At 40.9% G+C, this 16,759-nt stretch overlaps 1 protein-coding gene across 2 annotated transcripts in view; it reads right to left on the minus strand.

The window, feature by feature from the left end:
- Positions 1-16,759, minus strand: part of CHCHD6 (coiled-coil-helix-coiled-coil-helix domain containing 6) — a 111,362-nt gene that overhangs the window by 73,783 nt on the left and 20,820 nt on the right. The gene's annotated exons all lie outside the window — the stretch shown is intronic.

The following is a 16,759-nucleotide window of genomic DNA, read 5'->3' on the forward strand; positions in this document are numbered from 1 at the left end:
TCACCCCAAAAACTCGGGGGCTATGTAAGTTATCACCAGGCAAGAAGACCTTTCAAAACTAGAATTATTTGTCTGTTTAACATGAACACAAACCCTGCTAAACTATAGCATCCCAGCAGCATTGCTCTTAACTTCTAATTACCATGGTAAAATCACAGAAAGTGCTGGTCCAATATGATTAAGCAGCTGGGACAGAAACATCCTCATGGGCTCAGACCTGTCATTTTACGGCCAACAGCCATTGTTAATGAGAAAAATTACATCTGAAAGCCAGTTGCTGTGCATTTCCTTCTTTCTACTCCCCTGCTGATGGAAATACAGTGTTACAATAAGAGCTTAGAAGAGATTTTAAGTTAGGCAGTGAGGGACAGTTGATAAGGAAGCAAGAAAACAAGTAGGAGTGCATGAAATAGGTGGTTGAGGGGGTGTGGTGTCTGTTTGTTTTAAAGGAAAAAAAAATATTTTGGTTCCCATGTTTGTCACTCAGCCAACAGGGATAGGATAAGGCACAAGCACTATAGACTCACATGTAAGTCTCCTTGCTCTCAAAGACACTTGATTAAAGGCAAAATCTCTGGTTTTGGTTTAACCAGAGCTGCTATATATCTTCCAGCCCACAAACCAGCTGAAACAGGACGGGAAGGGGAATAAAAATCAGCTGCCCCATACATGCAGCCTCAAAGAGATATCACAGCAACAACAGGGGCACTAATGGTCACTTTGAAAGTGCCAAAATTACTATCATTTCTGTGATAAGAGAACCAAAGCTATCCTTCTGAACCAAAATCCATCTTCTATACAGAAAAGCAACACGCAATTTCAATTGAAATTAAACAGATGCAAGAAGGCAGGGTGGTCTGGTGGACAACCAAAGGAACCTGATTCTCCTGCTGATTTTCTGCATAACACCCATAAAATCAGATTACTAAACAAGTGATTTATATTTCCTTAAGGACAAAATAAATAAGGAAAAGAAGAATAACATAGTACTGACCCTTCTGCACAATTCAGATAGAAGTTGCTTTTGATGTGAAGTGTATTTCAAGAAAAATAAAAACCAAACCAGTCAAAAGATCAACTCTTAGAAATGCAAGAAAGTTTCTGCTTAATCTAAATAAATTAACTATGTGACAGTGCTACCCTCCAGGGGCAGTAGACTACTCTGGGAGCACAAAAACAGTATGTGTAACAATACTGGTGGGCAAGAGTCTTTATTCTGTTTCTGGCAAGACATGGATATAACATCTCTGGAAAGGAACACAAACCAAACACCTAACCTCTCAAGTGGGGTGCTGCGATGCAGACACATTAGATGTGTGCTGATCTGCACGATCACAACGCACGGACTCCTAAGTAGACCTGACTGGAGCTGGGGTGCCCACAGGGAATAATGCCTCCACACCAGTGCACGCTGCAGCAGACAGACATTCTGTTAGTGACTTCCCTAGGGCCCTGCAAAATTGATGGCAAAGAACCAAAACCACATCTCCCAATTGCAGACTACAACCTCAGTACACACACCATTCTTCTTTCCCCCTAAGTAATTTCTCCCATAATATCCCCCATTCTCTCCCACTTATCACCCGTAAGTTGTATGATGAACCAGAGGTTGCACAGAAAGCTTTTACTCGTAACTCAAACATACTTTCAATGTCTTGCTTGTTTTCAAAAGCTGCTGATGTTTCAGTGCATTGAACTATACTGAGATACTCTATTTCTGACAGATCTGCTTGAAAGTTGCTTTCTGTCTCCCTCCATCCCCAGTTGTTATTACTAGAAACTTTAGTATACTTTATGATGATGTTTGAAGTATGAATGGTACAGTCAGAGCATGTGTCATTTGAAATATTCACTGTTCTAAACTGGGTTAGGCAACAGGGGACATTTTGTATGAATACAGGATATTTATTAAGAGTTCCTCTAGTCCTGCTGCTTATTCCCTACCTGAAGTCAGAAGCCTGTGATGTCCCAGACAGAACTGTCTGCTATGGAGATGATTACAATTTCACAGGGGATTGAGACTGCAGGTGCATGAGATACACTTTTCACATAAAGGCCTTTAGAACTAAAGAAGGAAGGAGAAGGGAAGGCATGCATAACAACACAGTGGTTTGACAATCACATAGCAGAAAGTTGCATTTCACATCCATGCCACAGAAGCTACATCTAAGCTTGAATATATCATGCAAGAGATGACCAAAGCCCAGAGATGACATCTAGGAAACTAGTGTAGAACACAGCAGAGAGTGTGATGTCCAAGAAGTATGAAGACAGAAACAAAGGAGGGGAGGAAGAGAGTAGTTAGTTGTAGAAAACATGAATGCACCTAAAACTTAGAAAAGTAGCATGGGAGAGCACATATTTACAAAAGAGAATGTATGCAACAGGCAATTGCCCTCCCTCTGTACAAAAACTAGGTATAAGTTACATTCAGGAAATGCTCAGGGAATTCCCTGTGATGTGTCAGAAGTCACAAGCATTGCATTCTTACACAGGGACAGTGAAGGTATACTACTAGCATGCTACTACAGCTTCCACGGGCATGGATCCATGGACTAGTTGGGGGCTCTTTCAAATTCTTCCTACGTTTTTATCTTTACACCTTTTCCACAGCCCAAAGTTTTTTGGATTATCTAAGGGCTGCTTTGAACGGTGACAAAGAGCTAGGGCAGAGCCATGTGCAATTCCCTGCCTCCTCCTCTCCCTTTATCAAGTAACCCATTTAGAAACAAACTGTGAAAGCACATTTCTAAAGCTATGCATCACACACTGGCTCAACTAAAGAATTCAAGCACTGGCCTGCTAGCTGACAGGCAGGCCAAAAGAAATATTTTACAAGCCTCTTAATTGAGGTAATGAAATATTATTTGTTCATTCTCTATGAACAAAGGCTGACACTCTTAGTCTCATCCTAAACTGACACCAACACGCAACACATCAGACTGCAACTCATCTTCTGGAGCTGGGCTTCACGCTAGCTACATCCATTCATAGCTTTGGCTTTGTCCCCCATGAAATATCAACATATTTTTATTACTTTTAATCACAGTCCCTTCTCATCACCTTGTTAAACACGTAAACTAGGAAGGAAAACTGCCTGAAAAAAAGGGGCTTCTTGGCAGGGTCAGATTAAAGTAGAGAATGTGGCACCCAGGAATAAAGTGCAGCAATAGCACAGCCCACAGCTGACAGCTACCATCAGACTGTTTCTCTCTGCCATATTGTTGGGATTCCGGGATTTGGGGAGAAGGCATGGAGAAAACTCTTCTGAAGGAAAAAATGAGTCTGCCTTTGCAAAAGGCAAGTCAAGCTAGAAGAAAAGGTCCATACCTCAAACTATAAAGGACTTCCTCAAAGGCAAGTCTCAGCACTTGGCAAGATTATTGCAAAAATATTTATCTTCTTGGCAAAACACATTCACCAGTCACAGATTAACTGGTGACATGATGCCTAGAGGATCAGTCTGAGGCAATCCACAGAAAGACGCTACAAGGATAAAGGAAAGGTCCTTAAGTCTCTATGAAATGTCTTGTTTCTACATCATCCTGTCTTTGCTGAGAGGAGTTATCACCTTCCCCCAAAGGTACCCAGTAACATCTCTGCAGCAGCACAGCAGAGATGTTTTGGCTGGGTACCTCAGCTTGACATACTTTACAACTGCAAATTCTTATACCTCATGCTTTCTCATGTCTCTTCCAGTCCTGGTAGCAGTCCAGGTGGCAGGGGAGAAAAACAAATGCTATTAAAGGCTCCAAGACTAGAAGGAGGAATTAACAGCAATGCACTGAAGAACAGAACTAGCTCTAAAATTAGCTAGCTGGCATGTTCCTCACCAAGCCTAAAGGGAATGGCAGAGCTAAAAGGGCAACACTGAAACAGCAAGAGGCAGCTTGCGCACATTGTGCCCAAGACTGAACCGCACAACTTTACAGGGATGCTTGTACTGGACGAGTAACCATGAGGGAGCCTTGACTCCACCTCCACTTGCATCAGCAGAAATATCACCACTACTGTGGAGCTGCCTGCAGTCACTATTCCAGACACACAAGGCCTACAAAATCACTTGGTTTTTGTCCTTTATCTCGTTCTGTTGAAGGCAGGTGACTGGGTTTTGCTTGGTTTAGAACCCAGATGCAGACTTGTGGCCTTAAAAAGCAGTACTGGTGTAACCTTCATTTCCTCCTGTTCCTGCTACTCTCTTAGCCAACAACACACATCAAGTTTGGTTTCAGCTGCTGTAAGCTACACAAAAGGAACCAGTGAAAAAATCTTTATGGAGGAAATAATATGCAATTTTCTAGCTGAACACCTTTTAAAACGTAATGACAGAAAATAAAATCCTGCATCTGTGCTCAGCAATAACAATCTGTACGCGCACAGTAACAACATGACACTTGGAATAAGCAAGATCCAGACAAAAAAAAAAAAAAAAAAAAAAAAGGAGAGCTTACCCAGGCGTCCAAATCCGCAGGCTTGGAATAAAGAGAGCGCAAGGGAGAAAGGAAGGGAAAGAGAAGAAAAAGAAATCAGTGATTTATGGAGGCCGCCTGCTGCTGCACAATATAGCTTTTAGGATGACAAGTTTAGAAAAGTTCCTTAAAAATTACAAGCATCTTAAGCAGTGCAGTGCTGTCCCCTGTTGGGAACTGTGCTATTAAAGCAAAACAAAAGCACATGTACCCCCAAAAATAAAAACAAAGCAAAGCCCCCAAAGACTGCTGCAGGATGCCCCTGTAGGGTGGAAGCTAAGCAAAGACAGCTGTGCGGCAGCCAGTTTCAGGGAGTCAGGCAGGGTGCTGCACAATGTTAGCGATGTCAATATCCACATCACCAGTGAACGTGGCAATGCCGGGCATGCTCAAAAGGAGGTGGCCAACGACTCACTGCTTCCAAATTACCTCCAAAGAACAAGTATCCTTTTGCAAACGCACTTTTGAACGCACAAGCTGACCTACATAGCAAGTCATCTTCTTTACTGTACAATTGCAAAGAGTGCTTCCTAACAGAGAGCCAGCTGACTGATCACATTTCCAACCAGATCTCCCTTCGTAGGCAACTGAACACATCTTTAGTGCACAGTCCAAACCTCTGCCAAATCCAAGCTGCCTTCACCTGCTCCTTCTCTTGTCAGCAAGCCTATTTAAGTATGAAGACAAGCAGATGAAGCAGGCTGCAGTATCACCTCTTACTTACACAGTAACCCAGCAGCAGCAAAGCAAGTACAACATGATAAACATTCCATGCCCATAACCACCTCCTTCTGAAGCCAAGGCATTTATGAGGCAGCCACAGCTCTCGTTTGTTGTCAAGGGCTGCAAGCCTTCCCTGCCTCTCAGGGCTACATTCAATCAGCAGCACATTCGCTAAGCAGGAACTTCAGAAAGGCTGGCCTTTTTTGTTATGATTTTTTATTTGAGGGGAGTTGACAGGGCAGAAGGAACTTTTCTCTTGGTCATAGTTCAGTGCCAGAAGGAGCAGACGGTGGAGTGCAGTATGTTATGGGCTCATTTTAACGGCACAGAGCGACTACTCCAGGTAACTGAGGGATGATGTAACATCAGCTATGTGTGTCGTCCATCTTCATCCTTTGCAACAGCTGAGAGGGCTGGAACTGAACATCTACAGTTCAACTGTGGGAAGCCAATTCCCCCCTTTCCGCAGACAGGTTTGATATAGCGGCATGAAGTCCTTGGCCAAACAAACCAACACACAGCAGGTGTTCACTGGTAATACTGACCGATCTCGACAAAAGCCTGATTTGAATAACATTTTTCTTCCTGCTGACTTTTACAGTCAGGACAGATGTGCTCAGTTTTGTTTTTACATTTTAGTAATTGCAAGGCTGTCTGTCCTCAGCAGATGGACAGGAGGAACACAGGGCTCTTTATGGTGCATGTTATTATTTCAGCAGGTAGGTCATGCACACCCATAGCTCTTCACTGGACGTACATCTGTCATGCCCAGGGTGCCTAAGCCATTGACTGTCACATTCCTGGTGGACAAATGCTTACATGATAAAAGGATCACAAGGTACTAACTCAGTGGCACTGGACAGTTGCTGAGAAGAGAGGAAGGAGAAGGAACCAGCCATATCACCAAGAGGTGGTCCCTCTTATACCCCATGAGATATAATGCACAATAGCAGAATTATAGTTTTAAGAAAGGTAACACCGTTACTAACCACAGGGCATCTCTTCTGCAGGTACTGCCAAAGGCTTTAATTTTGTCACCTTTCAGGAAGGGGGAAGATTATTACTCCAAGAATACACAGATACACTCCACTGAATGGAAAGAGGAAAACTAAAACAGGTGTAGATGCAGTAGGACATATTGCTGTGTTAGGAAAAAATAACTACATGTGGAGTGAAGCACAGGCTGAGTAAGATCAATAATAAAATAACACAAAAATTAAAACTCAAGAGGGCTACTGGTTTAAGTTTCGCTACCTCCTAAGCATGTGCCAAGACATCTTTGCAAACCTGCATTTACCAACTTTGATAATAAAAGACACAGCATGTCCACTAATATTTTCAAAGTTTACTTAAACTGTTTAAGAAGTGAGGAACACCTGGGTTCCTTGCTTCCTTAACCAATTAAGTTACACTTCCACCTCCCAGCTGGGGGCTTGTGAGTTTTATAATCCCAGCCCTGGGGCACAAGCCATCTTTTAGCATCCTTGGTCAATACTGCTGAAGTCGCTTGCTAAAACAAGGGTTCATTTCTCTTCCATGTAACCCACTAGATAGCAATCACAGGAAGTTGAATAAACACTGGATTCATTCGGGGTCAAAACCAAATAAAGATATTCCTCTTGACTGTATCAGAAGCAAAAGGTTATTGAAACACGATCTCAGGCCAAACTGGCAATCCCTGTCCTAGGTATTTACACAGAGGGAAAACGACAACACAGTCCACTTGAAAAGACTCTGGCTAGATATGGGAACTACGTATTTAATGCACCTGTGCTTCCAAAAATTTCATATTTGAGCACTGATTATTCAGGCTTTCCCACATATGTATCAACAGTTTAACTTCCAATGAAATCAAGAATACTGCACCAAATTAGTATTTCACACACACGGACAGTTTCCAGCATCTTTTCCCAAACCCATATACCACATCACCCATAGACAACTGCCATAACGGGCACATCACTTACGTCTGTCATAGTCTGGGCAAATGTAAAAATGGCAGCAAGGAATCAAAATAGGAGTTCTGGAATTGGTGGTGAGGGAGGAAAGGATCAGTGTGATAAAACAGTAGCCTTAGGAAGGGCAACACCTTTGTAACCTGACTGGAACCAGCTTCACCCTAGATGTTCATTATTTGCCATAGTCAGTAACTGTCATAGAACTAATTTCACTACACCATGACCAACGCCTCAGGAATCCAGACTACCAGAACTCAATACAGAGTATTTTTTGGGGCACTGCCAACTTTGGGAGTGGAAGATAAGAGTGGGAGATGCGAGAAACGAGAGGCAGCAGGTGCCCAAAACCCAAGACAGCTGCTGGCAACAACTTTTGCACTCATGTCAGTATCTGAAGAGCTCTGCAGCACATATTCTAACATCTTGATGACCAGACTTCATCACTGAATGAGCAAAGAGTCATTTCTTCTTAAGGCAAGAATCCAGCTCCAAACTTTTCCATGATGATAGGAATTAAAGCATTTAAAGAATATAACTAGGCATTCAGTATCCACTTCAGACCCTTAAATGCTTCCAGTTTAGTGGAAAATTGAAGCAGTATCTGTATTAAATGTAATGAGAGTCAGAGATGTAACCAACTGACAAGGGAGAGGAAGCAGGAAGAGACACTGAACAGCAATCAATTTTGAGGAAAGGCTGTGATGAAATTGCTCAACTCTAATGTATACAGAGCATACACAATTCTATAAACATGAAGATGGAAAGCAGGAGAAAAACCCTCTGCCCTTACGATTCAGGGACAAATGCACTTCTAATACTTACGGCATTGCTGCAAATAGGTTTGCAATGCTGACAGTTGATAGTTTTCATTTAAGACAAAATAAAGATAAACCCATTTTATAAAATCCAGAGTAAACCATCTGCTTTCATTGCTTGCTTTAATACTTCATCCCATTCCCACATTCTCCTTTTCCCACAACCACTTCGATACATGCATACATACAGTTTTCATTTTGTAGGCTGCCAACAGACAAGGCATTCAATGTCTACAGAAATCTTGCAGAGCGTAGGCTCTCTAGAGATGTATGCTCAAGATGCTTATTTCCGATAGCAGGTGAGTCAACAACTCCCTTTAAATTTTTACCTCCTTGCCTAAATTCCTACTCTGCCTATTAGAAACATGAATTTCCAAGTCCCTGACCAATTTAGCAAACAAAAAAAAAAAAAACCAAAACCAAAAAAAATACCACACTTGAGAGAGCATCATGAAAATCTACATTAATTATGACTTTCTATCCCAGAACATATTTCAGACCCTACTGAGTCAATGAGGTATTTTGTCATGAAGCTAGAATCAAAGGCCGCTCAACTCTTCTTGGATTATTTCTAGCTCATAATCATTAATACAGTCTCCCATTATGGTAGCCTACGGGTGGCATATGGCTTTCTAGGGATAGGACAGACGGGGGGAAAATAACAGTTACGCATGCCTACATCCCAGTCTCATTTCTGTGCATGCATATGGGGACAGAGCTTTTCTCTTGCCAGATTCTTAAATACCAAATATATTAGCTTCCGAGTCAAACATAGTACTTCAAATACAACCACTGTTTTGCAAAAAATCAAGATGACATGCATAATCAACCCATGTGCCTCCAAGCAGTAAAAATGATGAACCATGTGAGTTCAGAAGGAATTCCCTTTCCACATTTGCTCCCAAATTCTACACACAATTTTTACCTACCTCTGAACAAAACAGATATTTATAGACACCAATCAATGAATACAGGTTTAGTACAGTAAATACAGAGTTCCTGCCACAAGATTAGAAATCTAATTTCTTTTTATTTAAAAAAAAAATCTCCTCAAATACTAAACAGTTTAAGAGAAATACAGTTGACTTTGTGGATGCTTTTTAATACAGGCAAAGAGTATCTTAACTCCATGCTTGGAGTTCTTGAAAGCCTTCTGTCACGGCCATGCATTCCCTGTCTGTCTCTATGAATCCTTCTGCAGGTGGAGAATGAGGTGCACTTTCAAACATCACCATTTACATTTTTATCCACTTTGAAAGTCTTGTAAATTTTCCTGTTCTCCCTGCTCTTTCCTCCCAGACACATGCAAAGCACGCTCCACACAGCATTACAGGATTGGTGTCTTTCGGGGGGCAGAATCCAACCTCCCAGTTTGCCAAGATGTACATGGGAAAGACATACAGTAATCAACATTAAGTATAAATCAAGTAGATTCCAAAGCCTTACAGAAAGGACCACAAAACACATAAGGGACTCCAGCTAAAATAAATTGTCTTTGCTAGTACACACACATTCATGCTTGCAGTAATAAGGTGTTACCTATGGACTAAAATGGAGTCAAAACATGGAGAAAGATTAGTCAGAGACTGCCCAGGAAAGGAAAAAAAAAAAAAAAAAAAAATAGAAGTGAAAATCTTCACCACAATCTCCCTCATTTCTATGATCACTAAAGAGAAACAGGCAGTCAACACTAAATTTCCCTACAACCAGTTCTGAAAGTGTACCTTGGTCTTTGCCTGCAGCATTCCCCACATCCTAGGCCACAGTCGGTTTTATGAAAAGGCTGCCAATTAAGTTGTGGTTTTGAGCTATAGACAAAATGTCCACTAGAGACTCTGATGCTTCCAAAGCACTTGCAACCCACTGTGTGTTTTAGGAAGAGAATATACTGGTTCTCAAATACATGCACTCTCAGCTCCTGACAAGGCTGTGATCAGAGAAGATGCTGCAAGGTTGCATCTTTCAATGAAGTCTGAGTATATCATAATGAAATCATCTGCAAAAAGAAGAGTGTAGGTTCAGCAACAACAAGGATTTCAGGCTATTGTAAAACTGTATTCTTTATTTTTACATTGCAATCTCCAGAACATGATTGTATCAAGAGCAACTTGCAAATCTATATCACTGCCAGCAAAATTTTGATTTCCATTTAATAAGACAATTTGCAAACAGCAGTTTTCAACATTGTGCAAGTGCTCAACATTTGTAAGAACTACAAGAATTCAATGCTGATTCACTGCCCATTTACTGGGCAATGCAACACACTCTTGCTCAAAGTAGATGGCTTGGAAAAGTCAGGGGCAGGGGGAGAACATTCTCTCTTTCTATGAAGGAGTAGTACCTGATAGTCCCTCAGCAAGGATCACAAACCAGGTGTTGCTGCTGTGGAGAAGAGGAGGGTATAGACTGAGTGCAGCGGAAAGAGTTAAAGAGTTTGAGGAAATTTCCTTAGGAAAAGAAAACATTTTGCTCTCAGTAGAGCTCCTGAAGCTCAAAAATGATGTCACATGCTAAGGAACCAGAGAAGTATTTACTCCTGGACCTTTTGATCAAAAGCAAGAAGCTTGAAATTTAGCTTTAAAATAGCATATGCTCTAAATATAGCAGTCAAATGACCTGACAGAGCCAAGATTCATGCTTCATGAGTTTGCAAATTGAGAGTCAATCCAGCTCAGGCTATCACAGACCCCTAAAGACAGATTGCTGTATTTATTGTAGTAGATACTATATACAAACATATCTCCACACTGTTTGCTCTCTAATTACAGTTGGGGCACATACAATCATTTACTTTCTGCGAGCTCCTTTTGTACGCTACACCTGCAAAGTCAATGAAAGTAATTTTAAAAACCTGTTGATAGATTTATTGATCAAATAAGTTGACCAGTGCAGTAGACTAGAAATAACCAGACAGGCAAGTGATTTGATAAGTACTCCTGGACATTAGTCACTATAGGGACTGGAAGTCAGGGAAAAAACAAACCCTTGAAGGCAGGTTCAGGCTTTTTGTTAGAATCTATACTAACAGCTGGCCCTAAAACTTCATTCCTTACGCAAGCCTGCTTGGTCTTGGTCAAGAGCAGTCTCCAACAAAATGCTTGGGATAACTCTATACAATCCAGTATTAGCTATCAACTTCAGCAGAAGGAATTGGCAGAAGTTACCTATTATCAGAAACAATGCGAGAAGAAAGAGAAAGGGGTACATTTATCTGACCAAGGCCATGGGACAGAAGAAACACAGGCAGCGATCATTGTCCACAGGCAGCTTACACTGCTTGGGACAGTTTTTGGGTGATTCTGTGGTGGGACTTCACTGCAGCTTTCACCATGCTCCAACAGCAAGGAGCAGATTATGCCCCTGGCCTGCACTGAAAAAAATATAAACCTCATCTATGAAGTATTCACAGAGATGGCCTTTTTTTTTTCCTGTGGATTTAATTGTGATTTAATAAGGTTTTCAATGAAACGTGGTGACAGCTTATCATAAAACTAAGCTGAACATACTTTTACACTGTCCAATCAGTTATGTGAAAAACTGTCATCCAACTCAAGCAAGAGGCAAATCAGGATTCAACTCTGTTGCATAGGAGTAGTTTCCTAAGAGGCAGAGGAAAGGTACACCAACAAAGCAGGAGGCAAAGGAAAAAAAACACGTGTTACTGCTATTATTTGTACAATATTTTACATAATCTTTTGGCACTGTGGTTTTGGGGCGTTTACATTTATCCCCAGGACAAAAGAATTAAATGCTCAAGGATGTCAATACCTTTTTCCACAAGCATTAAAGCAGGAAAAACACCATTCAGGTGCAGACAAAATAAATTAGCAAGATCAAATTCACAATCTCTCATAACCTCTCAGCATTTTTGAAAATAAATGTCACATTTATCAAAATAACTTGAAAATAAAAACTTTTAAAAGCTTATTTATCTCATAATATTCTCCTTCTTGTCTGTCATATTATATATATTTTACATATACATAAAAATCAAAAGAAAAGTCCACTCAAAGAAACAAACACTCCAATAATCCTTTTTTCATTAGTGTTGGTTATACATCCACAGAGATCTTAAAACACTTTAAAGGATCAAGCTTTCCTTCTCATTGGTACCACCATCACGTTGTTCTGAACTGTGGTCATACAACCTTTTGCACCTTTTCACTCTATTGAATCAATCTCCCCTAGCAACTTCTGGTGTGGCACTCCGCTCGCCCTGCCTCCGGCTCTTCTTCCCTCACTAATTCTGTGTTCACAACTGTGAAGCACAAAATTAGACGTTTCAAATTAAGCAAGGAGAGAGAATGAGAGAACCTTATTAAATCAACATTAGCATCAGAGTGTCTTTTAAAGAGAAACTCAATTGCAAAATATTACTTGTCTCTGTAAAGCTCTTTACATTGACAGAAATGAGACACACAGCAGCTGAAGTCATCTTCCTCTGCCCCCACCTTCCTCTTCATGCTGGTCACAGTGCTTGAGCAGTAAGAGCAGGATCCTTTTCAGACCACAGCCCCAGAGGAAGCAGAGCTTACCTTGAACTCACAAGCACTAGAGTTGCAAAGTAAAAAGGACAAGGTCTATTAATATAATGGGGAAAAAACCCACACACACACAGAAAAAGCATATTAACACACAAAAGCAGACTCCCTTCTCCTCCCACGCTTTCCACAACACTGGTTGTTCTCCCAAGTCACATTACAAGTTACAGTCAAGTCTTTACTTCTTGCAACAAGGCAAAGAGCCATTTCAAGTTTTAGTTTCCATTCTAAGTCCCCAACAATCAAAATTACTGACACGATGGTGACAATCAGCATATTCTGTTCCAAAACACCTCCAGTTCCTGACCAGATATCCTTAAACTTCTTTTCAAGATAAATCACTGCAGTATCATACCATTTCCCCTGGCTGGATAATTAAACATGGTGTTAAAGCCAGAAATCACCTCTGAGCCTATACGGTCTTTAAACATGACTTTCCCTTGGCACTTCTTAAATAAGAGTTGATATTTGCACTTTGTGTCAACAGAATGAGTGTACGCACCTTACAGCATTGTGCAGCAGGCCACATACTTGTCTGTTGGGCTGCCACCTAAAACAGGGAGTGTCTTGGCAGTACCTTGTAGTGAGAGTTTGTAATGTGTGCTGCTAGAGTCCTATGGACAGAAATCCCACTAAAACAATTTAAGTACAAGAAAAAAAAAATCTATTTCAAATCTATTTCAATTAATTAAAATCAATGTTTAGAGTACCCATTTAGCTACGCAATATTATCCTAAAGGCAAGTGATACAAAACGGAAGATCAATTCCTGATGATAAAACAAAGCTTTCAAAGCATTTTTAGGCAAAACAGACACGACTCCCAACAGAAACGGTGGCTGAAGCTTTTGATCGCTCTAGTCCTACCACACAATGGCAACTTCTGTATCAGCCAGACACTACTGAAAACTCTGCAATTTGCAGACAGGTTTTTAAGCACAGACCCTCTACCAATAAAACGGCACTTTGAGAAGCGCGGGGTGCTGGCAGTTCTGATCCATCTTCAGAGCTGTAATAAAAGTGACCATTTCATCACCTGACATCCACGCTCAAGATGCCATTAAATAAGCACTGGACAAAGCAGCTCCTACATCAGAGTTAAGTCAAAGTGCACCAGGGAAACAGGAAGGAGGAGGAGGATAAAAACAACACCCACAAGAACTAGTGACGAAAAGCTAACTTCATTGTTAAAGGGCTGTCTATTCAACATCCTTGTTTTATAAAATTAAATGTTCCATTTTCACTTCAAAGGGCAATAGTAGCAATACAAGACTGCTTGGAGTCTTCCAAAATTAAAGGGTCTGATGAAAACGAGCAATTTATCATTCAATTTTAAAACCTGAAAAATGCAGAAAACAGAAAAGCCAGAAAGAAGCACTGAACCTGCTGTCCTAGGGCTGCCCTTGATGCCTTTTCAGGCCAGTAAGAAGTCTTTACTGAAATACACTTAACTGTCTGCTACACACCTTTCTTCCAGGAAAGGACAATGCTAAGCTAAAACTGAAAACATATTTTTCCTTACTCTCTGCTGGATCTCATTTTCTTCTAGCCTTTCCCTAGCAGTCAGACACAGAACTAGAAGTGGCTTCCCATTGCCTGCAAGTCCCATCCCTTGCTTTCATCGGGGTTATCACACAGTGCCTTTAATTCAGTGGGACAGTAGCTATAATGATGGATGTCTAAGCAGAATGATAATAACAGGGGCTTACGAAGTTAAGCACTAAACATAATGATCAAAATTAATAAACCGATATCCCTAAATAAGAATGCACTAGTTCATGGGATGGGATACAATTCTGCTGCAAGGCCCTCCTCTCTTGTACACAGAACACCAAGAATGTCCAAATGGAGGAGTAGCATTGCTTCAGCCTAAAAATAAAAGGCACTCTAATTTCAGAGTGTTCAACAGGTAAGATAGTCTGGTTTTTCACAAATGCCAAGTAATTAGTTCATATTCACATACCAAACACTTTCAGAACTTTAGTGCCTCCATTCTGAAAATTTTTCAGGAAACAGCAAACTTTTACCAGCCATGCAAAATTTCCAACTAAAAGAAGAACAGTAGAGACAATTTTTGTGGAACTTCCACCATCTAATTCTGTTTCTTAAAAATCATAAGTCAGTTTGATAACCCAGCATATACCAACCCCACAAGTAAGCAATTAAATACATAGCTAAAGTCACTTATAACTGAAAGCTTGGAAAAGCTTTAAAAGAAACACAAAGTTTTCAAAACCCAAAAAGCATCAAGAACTAAACAACCAGTGGGTTCCAAGGGGTTTTATTTTTGTTATTTAAAAATGCAACATACTATTCACTGTCAAAGATCTCAGCGAATATCAACACATAATGACAACACTTCTGGAGATAACAACTACTTCAGGAAAAATAAAGCACAAGCAAGATGCAATAATTTGTCCTGATTCATGCAGAAAATACTAGACACATTCATGACTGATAACAGAGACACAAAACGCAGAAGAAACCAAGATTTTCATCATCCATATATTTGCGCAGATTACCGAAAGGAAAACAGTCAAAGTGTACTGATGCTTGCCTGTTAATATCCTTCCAAGATGGCACGATCAGAAAATTATCTCAAAAGATCTAAGTGTAACAGAATGGAAGGTTACACATTTGAAATGAAGGGAAAGAGCTGGAGCAGCAAAAAAGCAATCCCTATTTCATTCTTAAGTCTCTAAGGGACTCAGGAAGCAGCAGTGAATGGTGGAAAGCCATCCACCAAATCCAGGTAACCAATATTGCTTGCAGTGATTAACTCACTCTAGGTGTCACAGCCTGCCACCTACTACTGTCAGTGTGGAAAATTTGCTGTAAGCACAGAGAGGATTCTGAAGAAGTGAACAGAAACATTGAAAAAGAAGAGGCAAGACAGACAAAAAACAATGAAAAAGTCACAGCAGCCTTTCCTTTCAGTAGTAAGCATTGGCTGCAGCACTTAGCCCACTTCTGAGACATCAGTAAAATGGACCCATCTCATCATCGTTCAGTTTTTGAAGCAGCAAATCAGGAAATAATATTCACAGGTTCTATGACTGACATAATTGCAATTTAAAAAGGGCAATTAATCATCAGCCGTACTGGCAGCTGACTTGCCTGGCTGGGATCCTTTCTCTCCATACCTGCCAACAAACTCACAGGAGGCAAAAGCATCACACATGCACAGAGCCGTGAAGTGCCCTTCTCCCCCTTACCCCCAACCCCAGGCTTCACAGCATACACTATGGGTTTTGCTATTGTTTTTCCTCCCACATGTGCCCCGCCGGGATGATTCACCCGGCCTTTCCCCCAGCAGCTCCCTCACAAGGCCCAACCAACCTCCCTTGCCACGCAGATAAGGAATGCTCTCTCCATGTTGTAGCTCATATCAGACAAGAGAATTGAGGCAATGAGCTCCATCAGCTCCATTATGGAGTTCTGCTCGTCTCCCCATTTTCCTCTGTATCTTTGCATGAACTAGCATTAAGAGTGATGTCTCATCCCATTCCTACTTGAAAAATATATTACAAAGGTGAGAGCATAGCTCCAGAGAAGCAACTAACATAGGCTCATGGAAACTTCAAACCTGGCAACTGGTCTTTATAAGACAAGTCAAAGAAGCCACTAAGGCAGTATTTACTTCTGTGCTCTTATGCGAAGGTTTTCAAGTATATTTTAAACAAAACCAAAACCCCAAGCAGTTGTTCTTGGTATTAGTTCTGTCACTTTAAAATCTTTCTATGTGAGCATCCATTGCCAGATGTGAAAGGCATTTCAACCAACAGTATTTAGAGAAGAGACATTTGGAAATTCGTCAACGGTGCTCAGGTCCCCAGAAAGTTCTGAGATTAAATTACTGCGAGGTGAGTATATAACCTCCCATAGGAAGTACAATTCTTAACATTACATCCTTTCCTGAGAGGAAGAAACCAAACTGACCACCATATTATGCCAGTCTACTTATTTGGCAAGTACGAAAAACACTGTGGTGATAAATACCCTAGAAAATAAGTATGAGACTGATGGAAAAATTTAGAGCTCAGCAAGCTGTGAGATCTTCAAGTGACATACTTAAGACTATGTCCTTGGGCCAAAGAAAATATACAACAATGTTCTAGGCCAAAGAAATCTTGCTCAAACAGGTGCCACTGCTGCCAGCCAAGTGCAGTAGATACATATGGACTGAGGATGCGTGTTGTAACACAAGCTGTATAGTCCTCCCCTCCTCATTCCTGACAGTCAGCAACCAGAAATT

Source organism: Leptosomus discolor, chromosome 9 (genome assembly GCF_034619465.1).
Source record: "Leptosomus discolor isolate bLepDis1 chromosome 9, bLepDis1.hap2, whole genome shotgun sequence".
Taxonomy (NCBI): domain Eukaryota; kingdom Metazoa; phylum Chordata; class Aves; order Leptosomiformes; family Leptosomidae; genus Leptosomus; species Leptosomus discolor.